Source organism: Phoca vitulina, unplaced genomic scaffold (genome assembly GCF_004348235.1).
Source record: "Phoca vitulina isolate PV1807 unplaced genomic scaffold, GSC_HSeal_1.0 scaffold110, whole genome shotgun sequence".
Taxonomy (NCBI): Eukaryota; Metazoa; Chordata; class Mammalia; order Carnivora; family Phocidae; genus Phoca; species Phoca vitulina.
The window spans coordinates 458,195-478,671 of NW_022589813.1; the positions used below are offsets into that span (position 1 = coordinate 458,195).

General features: G+C 48.1%; 1 protein-coding gene across 8 annotated transcripts in view; it reads right to left on the bottom strand.

Moving 5' to 3' along the window:
• The window catches only part of LOC116628049 (synaptotagmin-17), a 74,682-nt gene that overhangs the window by 39,449 nt on the left and 14,756 nt on the right, over positions 1–20,477 (bottom strand). The window lies entirely within an intron of this gene.

Genomic DNA, 20,477 nt, shown 5'->3' on the forward strand with positions numbered 1-20,477 from the left:
TTTATTTGAGAGAGAGAATGAGATAGAGAGAGAGAGCATGAGAGGCGGGAGGGTCAGAGAGAGAAGCAGAGTCCCTGCTGAGCAGGGAGCCCGACGTGGGACTCGATCCCAGGACTCCAGGATCATGACCTGAGCCAAAGGCAGTCGCTTAACCAACTGAGCCACCCAGGCGCCCACCACCTCTGGGATTCTTTTCTAGTCCTGGTCAATACACAAAAATATTATTTGCATAACCACACTGACAACACAGGCAAATTCTGAACCACCCCCCAAACTTAAATAGACACACTCATTTCTCCTGCTCCCACCTAGACATCACAAGTGTCTTACTCATTTATTCATCCATCCATCCATTCATTCTTAAGTTCTATGCCCAAAATGGGGCTTGAACTCATGACCCCGAGATCAAGAGTCACATGCTCTCTACCCACTCAGCCAGCCAGGCACCCCATAAGTTTCATTTTTAATGTCTACACAGAATATTCCATTAGGCTGAAATACTGTAATTTATTTTAACCATTTTCCTATTGCAAGGTACTTAGGTTATTTTTAATGACCTAAAATTGGGCACTTTGGCATCTTTCTTCTTTTAGATTACATCCTTTTTCTTTTTTTAAAGATTTTTATTTATTTATTTGAGAGACAGCATGAGAGAGAGCACAAGCAGGGGGAGGGGCAGAGGCAGGGGGAGAAGCAGGTTCCCCGCTGAGCAAGGAGCCCGATGCGGGACTCAATCCCAGGACACTGGGATCATGACCCGAGCTGAAGGCAGACGCTTAACGACTGAGCCACCCAGGTGCCCCAGATTACATCCTTCTAATAAAACCCATTGGTGGTATTACTGGGTTAAAGAACAGATCAAGATATATCAAAAAATATCCAGATATTTTTCTGCTGCTCAAGATGACCATGGCAACCAGCAGAAGGATAGGACAGAAGTCTCCCCATAAAGTCACCAGGACTGAATATTAACATTTTGACACATGGGCATGGGATCAGTAGGGCTGCTAACATATTTTTTTGTTTGTATTTTTGAGTGAATATCTAATCATATACCGATTTAACTGCATTTCCTCTTTTGCACAGAAATGTTGACGTTCTTTCTGGGTGAGTTCAATGTCCCCTATACACCCACAGCATGCCTGACAATATACATTTCAAACTGGACTCTATCTGTCTGTTACTGTCAGGCTTTCTAATTATTCCTGTCCCCTGGATATCTTCTTAACCAACTGAGCCACCCAGGCGCCCCCCCTGGATATCTTCTTTTGGATTTAGTTTGTATTTCCCTGGCTGCTTTCATGTTCATCAGCTCTTTATACTTTCTCTTTTATGAAAACCCTGTTCATTTCTTTGTGCCCATTTTTCTATTGGGTATTTGTCTTTCTCTTATTAATTTACAAAAAGGCCTTTAAATATTATGGATACTAAATTACCCATCTGTTATGTGTTGTTATGGGTTGAGTTGTGCCCCCCCAAATATTCACGTTCAAGTCCCAACCCCCAGGATGTCAGAACGTGACTTTATTTGGAAATAGCATCCTTACAGATGTAATTACTTAAGATGAAGTCATATGGGAGTAGGATGGGCCTCTAATGCAGTATGACCAGTGTCTTTATAAAAGAAATTTGGACACAGACATGCATATTAGAGAGAGAGCTATGTGAAGAATGAAGTTATGTTTCCGTAAGCATAGTTCCGTGGAACTATCAGAAACCAGGAGAGAGGACTGCAATAGATCCTTCCTAGAACCTTCAGAGGGAGCATGGCCCTGCTGACATCTGGATCTTGAACCACCAGCCTCCAAAACTGTGAGACAGTAAATTAATTTCTGTTGTTTAAGCCACTCAACTCAGTTTTTAGTACTTTGTTACAACAGCCCTAGCAAACTAATACATGTGTATAGCAAACATATTTTCCCAGTTTGTGGCTTGACTTTTAATTTTTTTTTTTTTTTTAAGATTTTATTTGACAGAGAGAGACAGCGGGAGAGGGAACACAAGCAGGGGGAGTGGGAGAGGGAGAAGCAGGCTTCCCGCAGAGCAGGGAGCCCGACGCGGGGCTCGATCCCAGGACCCCAGGATCATGACCTGAGCCAAAGGCAGACGCCTAACGACTGAGCCACCCAGGCACCCCCGACTTTTAATTTTTTTTTAACCATATTTTCTGATGAGCAGAGTACAGAATTTTAACGTGGTAGAATGCACCCATCTTCTTCTTCCATGGTTTACACTTTATGACTTTTTTAGAAACGCTTTGCTACACTCAGGTTGTAAAGACAGTCTCCTTTTTTTCCTTCTAAAGGTCTGGCCTTTCCAGTCTAAATCCTTGGACCATCTGGACTTGGTTTCGGTGTATGGTGTGAGGTAAGGCTCCGTTTTCACCTTTGAGGTGGTAACCATCTTCCCTCCTGTCTTTCTGCCCCATAAGACAATGGCCTCATTGAGGGTAGTGATTCTACATTACTCTGTAATGAACAGACTCTTGATGCATGCTGACGCAGAGAAACGAAGCTAAACCTTCCAGAGAAGATAGGAGAGAAGCTCAATCTTTTGAATATGGACAGTTTCTGTCTAGCGCTCAATGGCCATCTAAACTCAGTCAACATACTTTAGATCCACTCAAGCATCTCAAGAGTGAGATACTGACTCTGTTGTAAATTGAGCTCCCAGAGAACATCTTATAGCAAAGACGTTTGTTAGAACATGCAACACTATCAACCCAAACCTGAAATGACAGCATGAAGCCTTGTCTCCAGCTACCCAGTGTCTGTAACAAAGGACTAACAGCGGACCCAAATGATGTTAGGGAGAGTCCCCCTCAAGCAGAAGGAGCAGTGGCCAGGATGGGCCAGGGTACTTATTGAGAAGGGCTGGGAGAAGTTCTGCCAGCTAAGGGAGGGCTTTTGAGCCAGGAGGGCCCAGCCCCCAGACCCTTCTTCCATTTCTGGAAGCATGTCCCCCTCTACTTCTCTGGGTCTCACCACCACCTACCCAACCTCAGATCCACCAGCCCAAGTGTCCCATCAGTAGTTATTTACAGAGTATCTACCACATGTAGGGCACAGGGTTGGTATACAGTAGGTGCTCAATAATTTTCCTAAGTGTGCTAGACACAAAGGACACAGCAGTGAGCAAGACAGTTAAGGTCCGTGTAATGCAGTTCCTGATAGTAAGCATCATTTAATTAATTACTACGCATGACTAATTAACATGAGATGATTTCATTAGCACTGTGGGTGTGTGCTCTGAAGACAAATGGAGTGCTATGGGAACTAACCTTCCTAAGACCCCCCCCGCAGAAGTAAGAACATGGGTCAGAGGGCCAAGGAATAGGCACATGCAATAACCAAAACGGCCAATATGGACAAGTGATGGGAGTAAGGGGGCCCAGGGGGGTGGGGGTGGGTGCAGACCCAAGACTGGGGCAGAAGACAGATTAGCTCCTGCTTTGCTGTCAGGTAAGGAGTATGGACTTACCTGAGAAACAGGGAGCCACAGAAGGCTTTAGGCAGGGAGTCACCTAATTAGACTTAATGTTTTAAAAGGATCTCTCTGGCTGCACCTCGTTGCTCCTCTGTCGGTTCAAGCCATCTCTCCTTCTGACCCCCTCTTCCACTCACATTGTACACACCCGCTTCTCTGCTACCTCTCGTAACCAACTCTTTTATGAGGCTACTGGACTTTCCATGTACTATGATTTCTGTGGGGAGGGACTGTATGTTCTATGTTTTCACGCACCCCTCTTCTCTGCCTAGCATTGGGAGGTAGGGTAGTTGTTATGCATTGGATTATTTCCATCAAAAGATAGGGTGAAACCCTAAACCCTGACACCTGTGAATTTGATCTTATTGGGGACAAGGGGATCTGGTCATCTGTAATCAAATTAAGGTGAGACCGTACTGGCATCAGGCGGGCCCTGGTGTCCTTACAAGATGACAGACACAGAGAAGAACATGGCGTGATGATGGAAGCAGAGAGCCAGGTGATACATCTATAAGCCAGGGAGCGTCAAGGACTGCCAGGCCACCAGAAGCCCGGAGAAGGGCATGGGACAGGATCTCCCTCGGTGCCTCCAGAAAGGAACCAACCCCTGCCACCACCTTGATATTGGACATCCAGACTCCAGAACCGTGAGAGGATAAATCCCAGCGGTGGTACGCCTCCCAATTTGCGGGAACTTGTGACGGCAGTCCGGGGAAACTAACACAGTGGTAGCTCAGGCAAAGGACTGAGGAGGTCACAGACCTACATTCCAACACCAGCTTCAGCACGTACTCACAGTGTGGCCTTGGCCTTGCTGCTGAACCCCTCTGGGCCTCATTACCTATCCTCCTGGGAAAAACGGGGGACATAACAGACACCCCATGAAGTTCTATAATGGAGATGAGCTCTTCTTGAAATTCCTCTGTTGGTTGGCATGACTGTGCTCCCTCCTAGCTTCCCTCTTACCTCCTAGCTTCCAATTCTTGGTCTTCGTTGTTCTCATTCCCTTTCGTTTGCCCTAATATGCAGTTCTCCCCAGAATTCAACTCCTGGTCACCTTTTCCTCTTACCTGATTCAGTGTTTCTGGGCGATTCTGTGCCAGGCACGGGATTCTGAGTGCTTTCCTTTATTTTCCCGTTTAATCTGCACCACAGTCCCTGGAGAGGGACGATCATTAGCCTCACTGTACATATGAGTAACCTAAGACGATGGGTGGCCAAGGCGTGCGCCTGACATCACAGCGAACAGGTGGGAGAGCCACCGTGTGTCACAATAAGAAATACATACTCGGTTTTTGTCCCCAGTTTCTGGCATACAGCTCCTAAAGCCCTTGGACTCTCTGGGGGAGGTAAGAGTGTCTTTTGGATGCTAATGAGATTGCTGAGGGCTGGGGGTCCCCAGATAGCTTCAGGAAGAAGGCTGGTTGCCAGAAAGACAAAGGCACAGTTAGAGGGTTGGAACTCTCTCGGCCCCAAACTCCATCCTCTGGGGACGGGAGAGAGTAGAGGCTGAGTTCAATCACCAATGGCCAGTGATTTAATCAATCGTGCCTACGTAACGAAACTTCCATAAAAAAACTTCTAAATAACAGGGTTTAGAGAGCTTCTGAGTTAGTGAACACATCAAGGTGCTAGGAAGGTCGTGGACCCCGAGAGGGAATGGAAGCTCTGTGCCCCTCCCCCCCAATACCTTGCCTTATGCTTTGCTTCCATCTGGCTCCTCCTGAGTTATATCCTTTAAAATAAACAATAAAGTGTCTCCCTGAGTTTTGTGAGCAATTCTAGCAAATTATGGAACCTGAGGCAGAGGTCAGGAGAACCCCTGGTTTATCGCTGGGTCAGTCAGAAGTATGAGGACACCCTGGCACTTATAATTGGCATCTGAAATGGGGGTGGTCTGATGAGACTGAGCCCTTCACCTTCGGGATCGGAGCTAACTCCAGGCAGTGAGTGTCAGAACTAAGTTGTAGGACAGGTGCCCCGAAAGTAAGGGTTTTTTATAACAGGGCTTCTGAGGGCAGCCGACATAAGAAAGGAAAATAGTGGGGCACCTGGGTGGCTCAGTCAGTTAAGCATCTGCCTTCGGCTCAGGTCATGATCCCACGAGCCCCGCATAGGGCTTCCTGCTCAGCGGGAGGTCTGCTTCTCTCTCTCCCTTTGCTCCTCCCCCTCACTCATGCTCTCTCTCTCAAATAAAATCTTTTTTTTTTTTTTTTAAGATTTATTTATTTGACAGAGAGAGACACAGCAAGAGAGGGAACACAAGCAGGGGGAGTGGGAGAGGGAGAAGCAGGCTTCCCGCTGAGCAGGGAGCCCGATGTGGGGCTCGATCCCAGGACTCTGGGATCACGACCTGAGCCGAAGGCAGACGCTTAACGACTGAGCCACCCAGGCGCCCCTCAAATAAAATCTTTTTAAAAACCCCACACTTTCTCTGTTTCAGGTTTTGGGGGGCCCTATAGGCAGTATATGTTATTTCTGTCTATTCAGCATCCCTCCCCACTTAGTCTGGTATCAGAGCCTCTTTGGCTGTGGTTTGGGTGGGGCTAAGCCTGGGCATTTGACCCCACCAGAGAAGTCCATGGAGCTCTGCTCAAGAAGGTCCCAGAGCTGTCCGGGTGCCTTGTGGTTCAATTCTTCCTTTGCTTCTATGAACTACTCCACTACCCTTCAGGACTACCCTCTTTTTCTCTCAGACAGCCTGGTATGAATCCCGGCTCCACCATTTACTGTGTGATCAGGTTCCCCAACTCCCCGGCCTTCGTGTTCTTATCTGCGCAACGGGATAGTAAGAACACCTATCAGGCAGAGTTGATGAAAGAATTAAATGGGCTAATAAATGGGAAGAGCTTAGAATCCAGCATTTAGTAAGTGAATCTGTTATCATTTTATTTATCCCTTCCCTTCAGCTGGCCAAACTCAGTTCTGTTGCTGCTTGAACTGAAAACACACTCATTTTCACCTTGTATCCTAGTTACTGATGGCCATGACTGTGTCTCAGAAGCCACTCCAGGAAATGAGGAAGTACTGAGGTCCAGAGTCACCTGGGTTCAAGCCTTGGCCCCACCATTTATTCCTTGAACATCTGAGGCAAGTTATTCACTGACGGGGACCTCTGTTTTCTCATGTGGAACATGGGGATGATCATTGTACCTCACAGGCTTGTATGATTCCATGGGGTCATGTCCGGAAAATGCTTCCCATGGTGTCAGGAAACAGGAAGCACTGACAAATGCTCACTATTTGTTCTACTGAGAGTCTTGAAGGAAGGGACCGGGTCTCACGCTTGTCCGTAGGCCCAGAACCTGCCACTGGAACAGGCTCAGTCCATGACGACAGGCCCCTGAAACCTTCCACCTCTCCTTCTCTGAGCAGAGCCCCAACATTCTCTCTAAAGCTTACCGCCGGACACCTGGGCCACCCAACCCGCTCAAGCCTCATCTTCTCAACCCCAGCTGGGGTCGACAAATTACTTGCTGGCAAACATCGCTTTAATCTCCTTGGTCAAACTGAGTCATAGTTCCTCGGCTAAGAAGATTCTAGCGCAATGATCATGATAACGATGGACAGCAACATTTCCTTAGGGCTTACCGGCAGTCAGTGCGCATTAACGGAGGACTTGCGCTGTGCTGGGCCAGTGTGAACACCACAGGCATTATCAGATGCCACCCTCACCACAACTCTTGAGGTCGAATTTGCTTGTCCTGCCATTTTCCACGGAAGGAAGCTGAGCTTCAGCGAGATAGGGTGGAGGCCAGGAGCAGATGCCAGACTTTGAATGCAGAGTCCCCCATTCACTAACTGCATAGCCTTGGGCAAGTTCCTCAGACTTTCTGTGTCTCCCGTTTTTAATTTAATTTTTTTAAAGATATTTTTTCTTTTCTTTTTTTTTTTAAGATTGTATTTATTTATTTATTTGAGAGAGAGAGAGAGAGAGAGAGCTCGCGTGAGAGTGAGTGCACGGGCCAGGGGGAGGGGCAGAGGCAGAGGGAGAAGGAGAAGCAGACTCCCAGCTGAGTAGGAGACTTAATCCCAGGACCCTGGTATCATGACCTGAGCCCAAGGCAGACGTCGAACGGACTGAGCTACCCAGGCGCCCCTAAGATTTTCTTTAAGTAATCTCTACCCCCAATGGGGTGCTTGCCTCACAACCCTGAGATCAAGAGTTGCACGCTGTACCAACTGAGCCAGCCAGGCGCCCCTGTGCCTCAGGTTTTTAAAATGAAAACTGGGGAAAATGATAGTCCCTCGGTGATTTTTAGATTTATATAGTCTCTAAAACAATGGCTGGTCTACGGGACACACTCAGGAAGAGTCAGCAACTGTCATTATCAGCAACAACGAGCAACTGTCCAAGGTCGCAGCACAGGAAGCGGCTCATGCTGGCCTGAGGACTGTGGGACTGCGGGGCTGTCCTCTTGATATGGCACCACTGTATACATACATCAAGGCTCTGCGCTTTCAGCCTGAAGTAAGTACCACTATGATCAGTGATGTGCGGATAAATACGTAACCCTCCAGGAGGGGAAGGGCTCTGATTTGTAGCATTTGTCAATTTCATACACAACGGCTGACTTCAATGGGAAGTCAAATGGCTTGTGAAATGCCTGAAAATTTAAAATTAGCTCTGTGAGCCAGTGCAGACTAGCTCCAGCACGCTATATAATCCTCATTTTATAGACAAAAAAACCGAGGCTTAGAGATGATAAGGTAATTCTCTGGGGCCCACACCTCTAGAGGATATAAAAGCCCGGACTTGAACCCAGGTCTGTATATTCCAGGGCCCGGGCTCTCAGCCACCACAGATCCCTTCCCGTGTGAGGTAAGTGTGGCACAGTGCTAAGACCTCCCGCCTGCAAGTCAGGCAACCTAACTAGTCTCTGAAAGCTGTGTGATCTTGGACAAGTCACTCAACTGCTCTGTGCTTTAGTCCTCTCATCTAGAAAACAGGCTTGGTCCAAACCATCTCTGGTTCCCCTTCTAGTTGACATTATAACTAGGACTCAAAAGCTCGTGTTGAGGTCTGAAATGTAAACTCCATTTCTATTTCAGGAGGAGGAAAACAAGAAGGACCACAGGAAAAGAAACTTCTAGTTAATGCTGCCTTCTAAGGCTCTTGCCAAAACACTGCTGCTCACCAAAACCTGGGCAGGAAACCCTTTTAACACACACAGAGGCCAGCATCCTACTGAAAGAGTCAAGGCTGACAGAAGCTCAGGATATGTTAGAGGAATTGCTCATTAAAAAAATTGACATTTGCTTTGTCTAAGGCCCTGCCTGATTGGTATCAGGTGGTGAGTGATCTCAAAATACAATATGCGGATGGGAGAGGTTGGGGGGCGTGTATCGCTTCTGGCGGTTTCCAGGTACTCGGCCCCATCAACACATAACTCTGGGTGCCTCAAATCATCACCTCTTTTTCCTTTTAAAAAATGTCCTAAACTCTATCTCTGCCTGCCTGGGACATGGTGTAAGGTTAAAGAAGCACATATTGAAACACAAATCAGATCCTCTGGCCAATTCCTCATGGCCTCGATCTTACTTGCTTCCTGACATCTCCTTCCTCTTTTCGGCTTTCTCCCTCCTCCTTCCCAGTCCAGTGTAGGAGCTCCCAGTCAGTACTTATTCAGTGTATATTATATGCCAGGGGCTTTGCCTGCCTGCTCTTGGTTTATCAAGATGTAATGGAGTGGAGTTAGAATGGCTAACAGCACAGCCTCCGGAGCTGGACAGCCTGGGTGCAAATCCCAGTTCTGTGGCTTTGGGCATGTTACTTAATGCATGCCTCAGTTTCCCCATCTATAAAATGGGATGATAACAATCGTTAATACAATAGAAATGCTTGGGGCGCTGGGTGGCTTAGTTGGTTAAGCATCTGCCTTCACCTCAGGTCATGATCCTGGAGTCCTGGGATCGAGCCCCATGTCAGGCTCCCTGCTGGGCAGGGAGCCTGCTTCTCTCTCTCTCCTCCCAGCTCCTGCTCTCTCTTGCTATCTCTGTCTCTGTCTCTCTCAAATAAATAAATAAAATCTTTTAAAAAATTATTTAAAAAATAACAGAAATGCTTAGCACCATGCCTGACACAGTGAGTACTACGGCAGAGTCCGCCCTCTTTAATTACTATCCTCACAACACTGCCCCAACTCCCCATGCCGCAAGCACTGCATTATTATCCCTGATTTACAGGTGAGGAGTTGGGCTCAAATTCACACATCTGGTAAAAGGTGAAGCCGGGACCTTCACCAGGTCCGTCAAACTCTAAAGCTAATACTCTTTATACAACAATATTTATTCAATTCAAAAACATCTAACGAGTTCCTTCGCCATGCCAGAAACACCGAGAATAAACAGAAGCAGAAGCTGATGTTATGGAGAGTCTGGCTAAGCCTTTAGCTATACATCAACAGGATGCAGAAGGGGACGTTCCCTGTTGGACCCAGAACTGGCCGCCTGGGCCCACAGCTGGGGACAAGGGACAGGCACTAAGGAGCAGGCAACCAGTGGGGCCCAGGACCTCCCTCTGGGATTTCTAAGAGGCAGAGACCGGGTCCTGCAGTATTCCAAACCATCGCCATTCCCTGCCTCTAGAAGCAGAAGAGGAGACGCTGGCTGAGTGGGGAAACCTGAGGACTGTCCCTGCCCATCCACCCCACAGCCGAGACAGATGGCTGCCAAGGGAGTCACAAAGATCACACACCCCTACAGGAAGGGGAGAGTGGCACCTTCTTCTCTATAGGCATTTGTTTAACCAGGGGTCTTGCTCATCTGCTTTTCACCATTCTGATCAGACGAGAGGCGGAATGGATAATAAGTGGCAAGCAGAGGGAAGGGAGAGCATAGAAGATCCTGCACTCGGAGCCCTCGAGGGGGCAAGAGTGAGTGTGGGGACACAGAAGGCACCAGCCCAGCCCCCAGGCCTGACCACATCACTGCCAGAGACCACCGAGCTCCCTACTGCCAGCCCCACATCTCCCCATCTGAGGAGTCTCTCTGGCCACCAGAGTCCTCCTTCTTCATGTCCATGCAACAGGCTGGAGGAGCCCCAAGGAATTAAGCGTTTCCAGAAGCAGCCCTCAACCTCTACCTGCAGGGAGCTGGTGAGTAAACTCTCTGGCGCCGTCACCCCTACACTGAGTGCCCAGGAGGATCACGACCCAGGTGCCCACGGTGGTAACCTGCCTGATAACACGCCCTTTAGTACAGGTCTCATCCCCCCGCTTCCCTACTGGTTTTTCTTGGCATTACCCCCAAATAAAACACTTGTACTCAAATTTTGGTCTCAGGGTCTGCTTCTAGGAGAATGCAGCCTAGGTCAGAGACGACTTTCCCAGGGCCAATGAGCCATCTGATTAGGACCCATCCTTGAGAGCTCCTCCTCCAGGGAAGGGAGCCCAATAGCAAAAGGCCATGAGGTACCCTCCCAGGGCCACAGCAGCCCCCCTCCACTTCCAGGAACTTCCAAATAGTTGACATCCACCTGCTACCAGGGCCCTGCCTGCCAAGGTTCTTCAGTTGCAGATGTTAGCCAGGAAAGTGTTAGCCAGGGAAGCGGCAACAAAGAAAAAATCACAAATGTGGCAGCTAAGTAAGGAGACATTCACCCTTCCTTCCTCTAAACCATGCTCCCTCCCACTGCAAGGCTCCTGAGTGGTGGCCACCGGCTAGAATGTGGATGTGGGAACCAACCTTCTTCCACATGTGGACAAGGGTAGGACTCAAGGAATGAGAGGCCCCTGAGAATCCTCCCTGGGACTTCTGGAACTCTTTAGAAGAGAGGACCTCTCTTCCCCTGTGTATGTCCTGGCTGATGGGAGGTAAGCCTGGGCCAACTTGTGGTCACTTTTGCTCCACGGGAAGGGTCTTCCTGAGAAGAAAGGCAATGGAGTAAGGCAGAGCTGAGGAACATTCTAGCTGAGAAAGATTCCCAGGGCATAACCTGAACCCCAGACCCAGTGGCGCTGGGAGCCCACACAACCACAAACCTTCTCCTTTGGCAAAAGCTAGCTTGAGATGGGTTCTGTCAGTTTTAATCAAGATTCCTGATAAAAATAGACATTCTGAGGGCCACACAAGAAAAGTAAATCTCTTTACCTCAGGGTCATGCAATTTTTTTTTTCTATTCTGCAATCAAAAAACAGCAATCCCACACTGACACCTTTCTTGGTTCCCAAATCAGACTGTCTTGTGGACATTTTCAAAAATCCAGTCAGTTTGGCGCTCCTGAGGAAAGCCACGAGCACGCCCCTCGGACTCTGAAGGCTCTCCTCAACAACAGGCTCCAAGCAAACCCAGAATTCCTTCTAAGGAGATAACTCCAAAGGTGGAAGGAAGCAAGGTACATACTCACATAAAAATGAGGTTATACTTAGGAGAAAGACAATCTTATCACACTTGAGTTACATGGGGTGGATCAGTTTACAAAGTCATTGGCCAGGACCTTCTCCTAAATAGATTATTTCATAGCAGTTACAGGTGTGGCCTTAGAGTCAGGCTCAGGTTCAATTCCCCATTCCAGCTGTGCAACCATGGGTAAGTTCCTTAACCTCTCTGAGCCTCAGGGTTCCCATCTATGAAATGCAAGTGTCATTATTATCCACCTGGTAGGGTAATGTATGTTGCATGCTGCCCAGGGTCCAGTATGTGTGAGGACGCAGAACATATTTACTGCTAAATGTGAATCACTCAGTCCTACTTGGCAAAGGCAATATGCACAGACTTCACTTCCTAAGCCACGGGGCCCTGAATGCTAGGCATCGAAGATTGAAAAGGCATTCCTTCGGTCAGAGCAAATCTCAGGTTAAAGCAATTTTCAGAAACATAAATATCCAGCATTCCCGTGTGCAAATATCACTTCTGACGAAACACATTTTCTTCTTCTGCACGCAAGTCAAACATTTCTCCTCAGTGGAAAATCTGGCTTTGCAATAAAGGATACTATACCCCTACCCGTCTCAGGATTATCCCCCAAGAACTTTTAAGAGCACTCTAACCTGAGTCTACTCCTTCCCAAATGACTCCATCAAACATAATCCTGATGGCAGCCTATGTTGGCCACTCAGCTCTTTCAAACACCACAAGAGCCAGCCAGTGAGTGGTAGAGGCACGCTTCCGAGCCGTATGTCCAGCTTAGACAGCTAACCCTTTCTGCTTTCCTCTGGCCACTCAGTGTCGCTCAGCATGAGGACCCCAGTTCACCTGCGTCGGGATCTCCCAGCACCTTCGCTGAAGTGTGATTCACCCAGGACTCAGGACCCTGGAATCAGCGAGGCGCAAGTCTGGGAGCCTCCGCTGCTCATGAAAATAAGAAACAGCCAGCACAATGGTAGAATCCCCACTCTGTCAGGCAGCCTGGTTTACAGCACCCCCGAAGCTGGAGTTGAACGTCTAAGGGCTGGTCCGGGACATCAAACACTGTGCCTTCAAATCGTCTCTCCAGCTGGCCCCTCGTGCACCTGCACCTCACACCCAGGTCCGGGACATCGCCTCCTGCCTACATGACCGTAGCAAATTACTCCTAACCGGTGCCTCTGTTTTCTTCTCTCCTTGCACTCCAACATTTTATTATAAAAACTGTCAAATCCAGAAAAGCTGAAAGAATTGTATAGTCACCTCCTTTATACGTATCACCTAGCTTCTGCAATGCAGCTATTAATATTAATAATTCTACATTAGTATTTTAAAACTATGCTACACTTGCCTTACGGTGTATCTAATGATCTTTTTTTTTTTTTTTTTAAGATTTTATTTATTTATATGACAGAGAGAGAGACAGCGAGAGCAGAAACACAAGCAGGAGGAGTGGGAGAGGGAGAAGCAGGCTCCCCGTCGAGCAGGGAGCCCGACGTGGGGCTCGATCCCAGAACCCTGGGATCATGACCTGAGCCGAAGGCAGACGCCTAACGACTGAGCCACCCAGGAGCCCCTCTAATGATCTTTTTTTAAAATTTATTTATTTGACGGGGGGAGGGGCAGAGGGAGAGAGAGAATCTGAAGCAGACTCCCCGCTGAGCTTGGAGCCCAATGCAGGGGCTCGATCTCCCAACCCTGAGATAACGACATGAGCCGAAATCAAGTCAGACGCTTAACCGACTGAGCCACCCAGGTGCCCCTCTAGTGATCTTTTTCGGAAGGCATCTTAAGATAAGCTACAGACATTGGTACACTTCTCCCTGAAACTTCGCAGGCATGTCAGTAGCCAGAGCTCAATGTGTGTTTACGGCGCTTTTTTCCCCCCACAAACAGCATTTACATCCAACGAGATGCACAAATCTTAAGTGTACCTGATGAGTTTGACAAATGCTCACACCAGTATATCAAAGGCCTATCAGGATGTAGAACATCACTATTCGTCCAGAAATGTCCCTCTTGCTCCGTTCCACTCAATCCTTTTCCCTACTGTTCCCTTCCCACAACCACTGTTCCGATTTTTTCACCATAGATTAGTTTTGTTGGTTCTCAAACTTGATATAAGTGCAGCCATATATACACGCTCTCTTGGATCTGGCTTCTGCTTAGCATTATGGTCGCTCCGAAAAATGTTCTACTTGGCATAATGTTTGTGACACTCATCCATGCTTTCGTGTGCATCACGGTACTTTGTTCCTTCTTATTTCTGAATAATGCTCTATTATAGGAATATACTATAGTTCGTTATCCTTCACCCTGATGGTGGGACACCTGGCTGCTTCCAGTCTGGGGCCTATGACAGGTGAAGCTGCTGCGAATATGTGAGTACAATTTTTCGTGCGAACATAACATTGTCATCTCTCTTAGACAAATACCTAGGAGTAGCATTGCTGGATCATGGGGGTACATAAATGTTTAGTTTCACGAAGAACTACTACCATGTTATACCACATTATACCCCTCCACTGTCTGAGAGTTCCAGTTGCTCCACGTCCTCACCAACATTTGGTGTCATCGGTCTTTGTAACTTTTATTAGACATTCCAGTAGGTGGGTGTGTAGTGGTATTTCACTGTGGTTTCAATCTGCAGTTCTCTGATTGGCTAACAACGTCAAGCACCTCTCCGTGTGCTTAGAGACCATCTGTATGTATCTTCTTTTGTGGATTGTCTGTTCAAAACTGTTGCCCATTTTAAAATTGGGATTTTTTTTTAAGGGGGAGAGAGACAGCACGAGCAGCTGGGAGGGGCAGAGGGAAAGAGAGAGAATCTTAAGCAGGTTCCATGCCCAGCACAGAGCCTGATGTGGGGCTCGATCTCACAACCCTGAAATCACGACCTGAGCCAAGATCAAGAGTCAGATGCTTAACCGACTGAGCCATGCAGGCCCCTGGGATTTTTTTTTTTTTTTTAATTTTGGGGTCATTGGTGTTCTTTACATATTTTGGATGTAAGTATCTTGTCCCCCAATGATTTCTCTCCAGGGCAGCCTGACAGGGTCACCTCTCCTTCTCAAAACTCTCCAGGGCTTGCCATCATACTTAGGAATAAAATTCAAGTCTTTACCTATACCTTTAACTATAACACTGATGTAAAGTGACCTTTTTATACCAAGTCAACCCCATCTCCTCTCATGCTCTCCCCCTCACTAACTACTCCAGCTGTCAAGATGCCAAACCAGCTCCTGCCTCAGGGCCTTTGCACTTCCTAAAGTCACTGTTTGGAATGCTCTTCCTCCAGGCTCACTCCCTCACTCTATCTAGCTTTCTACTTAAATGTCATCTCCTCACCCATTTAAAATAGCTTCCCCACCCTCACCACCCAGCCATCCCTCTCCAGCCCCTTATCCTACTTTGTTACTCTCTTGGCATAGACGGTGAAACATGGCATTATTTGTTAACTCATTTATTTGCTATGTATCTCCCTCCACCAGAATGTAAACTCCATGAGGGCAGGCACTTTTGTTTTGCTGGCGGTAGAGAACCAGGATAATGTCGTGGTTACGGCACATCATTTTTTATGTCAAAGAGCCTCAGTCCTACCACTTAGCAGCACAGACAAATTACTTAACTTCTCTCTGTCCAATTTCGGCCTCTGTCAAATGGACCCTTGTTAGGATAAACAAGTTAGGCCATGTACATCATTTAGAGCACCGCTTCGCTCACCGTAGACATTAACTTACGGCTATATCAGAAGTCCCAGTCCCTAAAACACGAAAAGATACTCAGGGACTAAATAACTGAATAAAGTATATAGGTATGCTATTTTTGTTGTATACTTACTGGGTCAAAATCATTATCATTCTTTCCCAGTTCGAGGGACTTTCACTTCCCAAAAGTCCTTTCTCCTGAGAAGAGTTCACATCTGTGCAGATGCACAGTAAGGGATGCGAAGTCGTAGGTACGAGGTCTCTGCTCGGCTCAGGCAAACCAAGACCCACAGGTTACATGATTCCAGCCACAGAGTGGAACAAGACCTCTGTTCCTTCCTAATGCTCTGGGAGGTTGTGCTATGTCCATGGGGCATCTACGCTCTCCACCACCTTGCCCATCCTTCCCAAAGCCACACGATCTCAAGAGAAAATAAACTGCCTTTATCCTGGATATGTTTCTGGCTCAAAAACAGGATTGCAGAAATATGTATACACCCATGTTGCATAGTGTATTATTGGCAATATTACCATATACTGTAGCATATTATATATTTACTTCTAATAATAATAGCTATCACATTTGTTATATGATATATCGTAATACATATTGTAATATCTACTACAGTATTATAAAATGACTCACAAGAAGCAAAAGGTGGAAGCAACCCAGTGTCCACTGACAGATGAATGAATGGACAAACAAAATGTGGTATACACATATAATGGGATATTACTCAACCTTCAAAAGGAAGGTAATTCTGACACATGCTACGACATAGATGAACTCTAAGGACATATGTCACAAAAAGACAAATCCCGTATGACTCCACGTATATGAGGTACCTAGAGTAGTCAGATTCATAGAGACACAAGGAATGGTGATTGCCAGGTGCTGGGGACAACAGGGGATGGGGAGCTATTGTTTAATGGGCATAAAGTTTCAGTTTTGCACGATGAAAAGAGTTCCGGAGACAGATGGTGATGACGGTTGTCTAATGCTGTGAATGTACTTAATACCACCGAAATGGGCACTTAAAAATGGATAAGCTGTTGCACTACCTTGCATCTAGCTCCCATATATAACTATCTAGAATTTAAGTAAAATTTTTTTAAAAATGGATAAGCTGGTAAATTTTGTTATGCATGTTTTGTCGTAACTACTAATAATTTTTTTTTAAGAAAGAGTAGAGCCTAGGGGTGCCGGGGTGGCTCAGTTAGTTAAGCGTCTGCCTTCGGCTCAGGTCATGATCTCAGGGTCCTGGGATCAAGCCCCGCATCGGGCTCCCTGCTCAGCGGGAGGCCTGCTTCTCCCTCTCCGTTCGTGCTCTCTCTCTCAAACAAATAAATAAAATCTTTAAAAAAAGTAAAGCCCACACAGATTTCACGTTTAATGGCCACAGCGTCGATTCACTGCCGTCCACTTGGATGAACAGAATTTCTCTTAGCGGCGAGAGTAACTTCACACCTGTTCAATCACCGCATATGCTTTAGATTTCTCTGTCCTCGTTTTCATTATCTCCTAGCCAAACCTTACCAACGAGACCAAAACATTTACAGTAGCTCCATTAGCTGCTAGTGTCCTGAAGGCCAAGATCAAAGACACAATGTTCAAAGCCACAAAACAGCTGGGACATTCGGCCGCAAGCCAGAGGATGCCTACAGGCCGGCTCTAGCCGCCACTGTTCCCGTGGGTTCTCCAAGGCACAGAGATGCAGAACTCAGCCCTAAGAGTCGCACTGATCCCACACCAGTGAGGCAGCCTGAAAACAAGAAACTGCCGAGCTCTGCTTTCCACCCCCTGATGAAGGTGCATCTCCCCGTCCCGTTCAACGGACCGACAAGTGCCTTGGGGAAGGCGGACGCTGGTCTGCAAGGAAAATCAGCATCAACATCCAGTGGCCTCAGTGCATCGTGTGAGGATTTTGTTTTCTGTCTCCAAGGCAAGCCTACTTTGCACGGTATGGATTTTTGTTCAGAACCAGTATCTCCTTTTCTACACCCTCCGCCCTTGTCTCTCCCTGCTTCCCAGCAACTGTTTCTCCTGGAAAAACGCTCCCCAGCCTTCAGGGACTAGCCCTGCCCTTGTCTTGCCTGCATGGTGACCCTGTTGCTGTCCTCGAACCTCCATTTCCCCTTCTTCCATCGTGGGCTTTCTCCTTCTGGCACTACGGATGCTTTTGGCTAGAACATTCTTCGGGGTGGGGGCTGTCCCGTGCACTGCAAGTACTTAGCAGCATTCCTGATCTCCACCCACCAAACCCACCATGTTCCCAGCACTGCCAAACGTCCTGAGAGCAAGACTGGCCCTGGCTCAGAACCACTGATCTGTAGGACAGAAGCTGCAGGGAGGCCCATGGCCGCCCTGCTGAAAATCAGATTTCCCAGTCCAGTCCCAGCCAACGACTGACAGAGGCTGGCTCCCAGTCTGAAGGAGGAAGGACCCTGCAGTGCCATCCGGTGATCCACAGTCCCCCTCCCCACCACCGATTAGGCTGACGCTAGGACCACGCCCTTCCTGGGCTGTCATCCTTCGCTAGACTGCTTCCCTCCCTCCCCTGCAGGGCATTCTCCTACATCCTGCTATGGGTTCAATGATATCCCCCCAAAGACAGGTTATCATCCTCACTCCCATCACTTCAGAATGTGACCTTACTTGGGAATAGGGCTGTTGCAGATGTAATTATTTAAAACGGGAACATAATGGAGTAAGGTGGGCCCCCTCATCCAATAGGACTGGTGTCCTTCTTAAGAAAAGACAGAGACGCACACAGAGAAGGTCATGTGACGACAGAGGCAGAGATTGGAGTGATGCAGCTATAAGCCGAGGGGGGACGCCAAGGACGGCCGGCAACCACCAGAAGCCAGAAAGCGGCAAGGAAGGATTCTCTCCTATAGGTTTCAGAGGGAGCATGGCCTTGATCTTGGACTTCCAGCATCCAGACTGGGAGACAATCAATTCCTGTAGTTTTAAGCCTCCAATTTGTGATGTTCTGTCACAGCAGCCCTACAAACTAATCCACACCCAAATCCTTATCTCAAGCTCTGCTTCCAGGGAACCCAAACCTCCAACTGGCCTTTCTTCTCAGACTGTAAATTCCAGAGCCAGCCTGAGACGGGAAATGGGAGTCTGCTCTTCCCTGGGCCAGTTTCCATGAGCCTTTCTTTGAGCAAGAAGGAGGGAAGGAGGGAGGGTGGCTGGTGGGAGAAAGAAATTCACTTCAGGGAATCCTTCCCTCCCTCCATCCTTTATTCATTCAACAAATATTACTGAGCACTAAGTACCACATGCCAGGCACTGTTCTAGGTGCAGGACATGGAGAAGCGTTTGCATACTAGCAGGGGAGATGGAACATAGAATGTAGGTCTGGGGGATGATGGGAAGGGCCACAGAGAAAAAGAAAAAGCAGGGGAAGGGGCCAGGGAGTGCCTGGGGTGGCGGCCATTATGTCAGCAGAGGGGTGCGGCAGACACCGCCTCTGGTGCCAGCTACAGACGGTCCCCAAGTCCTGCTTGGGCAAGGTATCCGTTCAGGCAGACAGCCGCTTCCTGTCCCAGCCCTCCCATGAGGCCGTGGGAGCCCACCTGACCCGCGGGCAATGGGCCACAATGGCCCGAAGAGCCACCGTTGACTTGCCCTCCTTCCCTGGGTTCTCCTCACCCCTCACTCCTGCTTCCTGGGATCACCTCCTAAATAAACTCCCTGCACCCAGGACCTTGCCTTGGCCTCAGATTTTGGGAGAATCAAACTAGGGCAGACGGGCCAGGAAATCTTTGCTGAGATTGTAACATTTCAGCCAAGACCTAACATGGCAGCCAAGGCAAGGTGTGTGGATGTCCAGATTCTCTGGGTGTCCAGGGTCCTCCACACTGATGTACACAATCAAGCTGGCCATACAGAGTTGGTTTTGTCCAGTGGGTCTCCCTCTTTCAACTGTGTAAGTTTCTTGATGGTTGAAAACCCAGTGATATCAAACATCGAGAAGGCTACATGGAAAGCATCCAATATGTCCTGATCATGTGATGGGAAGGAGGATATGAGATTATAGCAAACACTGCTCACACCTGGACCACCACCTCCTGGTCCTGATGACTTCAGTGCACACAGGCCCCCATGGGGCGGCCAGCTCTTGTGCTTTTTTTTGCATCTGTGGATGTCAAAGTTCTCTATCCGTCAGTGTAACGGGTCAGAAATGCCAGGGGAGGAGCGTCTCCATCCCCCACAGCCCTCCTTCAATGGCCGATAGGAGCTGGTGTATGAACACCCCGGCTCCCCCGCCCCTCTGGTGGAAAGACTCGTAGGCATGTGTCTAATGCTGGCTTCCCATTTCCCCAGCAGGTTTCGGCGCCGGTCACCCACAGTGGTGGCCAGCCAGGTAATGCATACTTTATGTGAATTTCCCACTCCCTCCTGGTGTGTCCTCTGGTGTCACCTCCCTAATAAATGACTTCCCTGGCCTTGGGATTTTCTTCTTCTTGGGGGATCCAAATGAAGGATAAATCTATCTTTGATTAGAAACACACACACACAGACATACACACACACAGAAGAGCAACCCCTCCAGTCCCCATGTTTAAAACCTGTACTCAGGTGTGCTGCTGAATCATCAAATCCCTGACCGGTAGAGCTCAGCTTTGAAAAGCACCTTGGTGTGTCAGACGTAAAATAATCCTGCCTGCGTTACACAAGATTGTCACCCTCAGCATGAATGGACTAGACTGGCCTCCCACTGGCTGGGTCTTTTCCTGCCCTTGGGCTCCCACCTCCTCCTTCCACCCACACTGCATGCACTGTCATCCTCCAGTCCACAGAATGCCCAAGGGAGGGATGCTCTCAGCCCACTGGGGACAGAGCCGGGTCCGTGGGTGGCTTCCCAAGCAGCCAATTGCCTGTCTGTGGGCTGGTAGGGGGAAAGAAGCCAATCTCACAATTTGCCT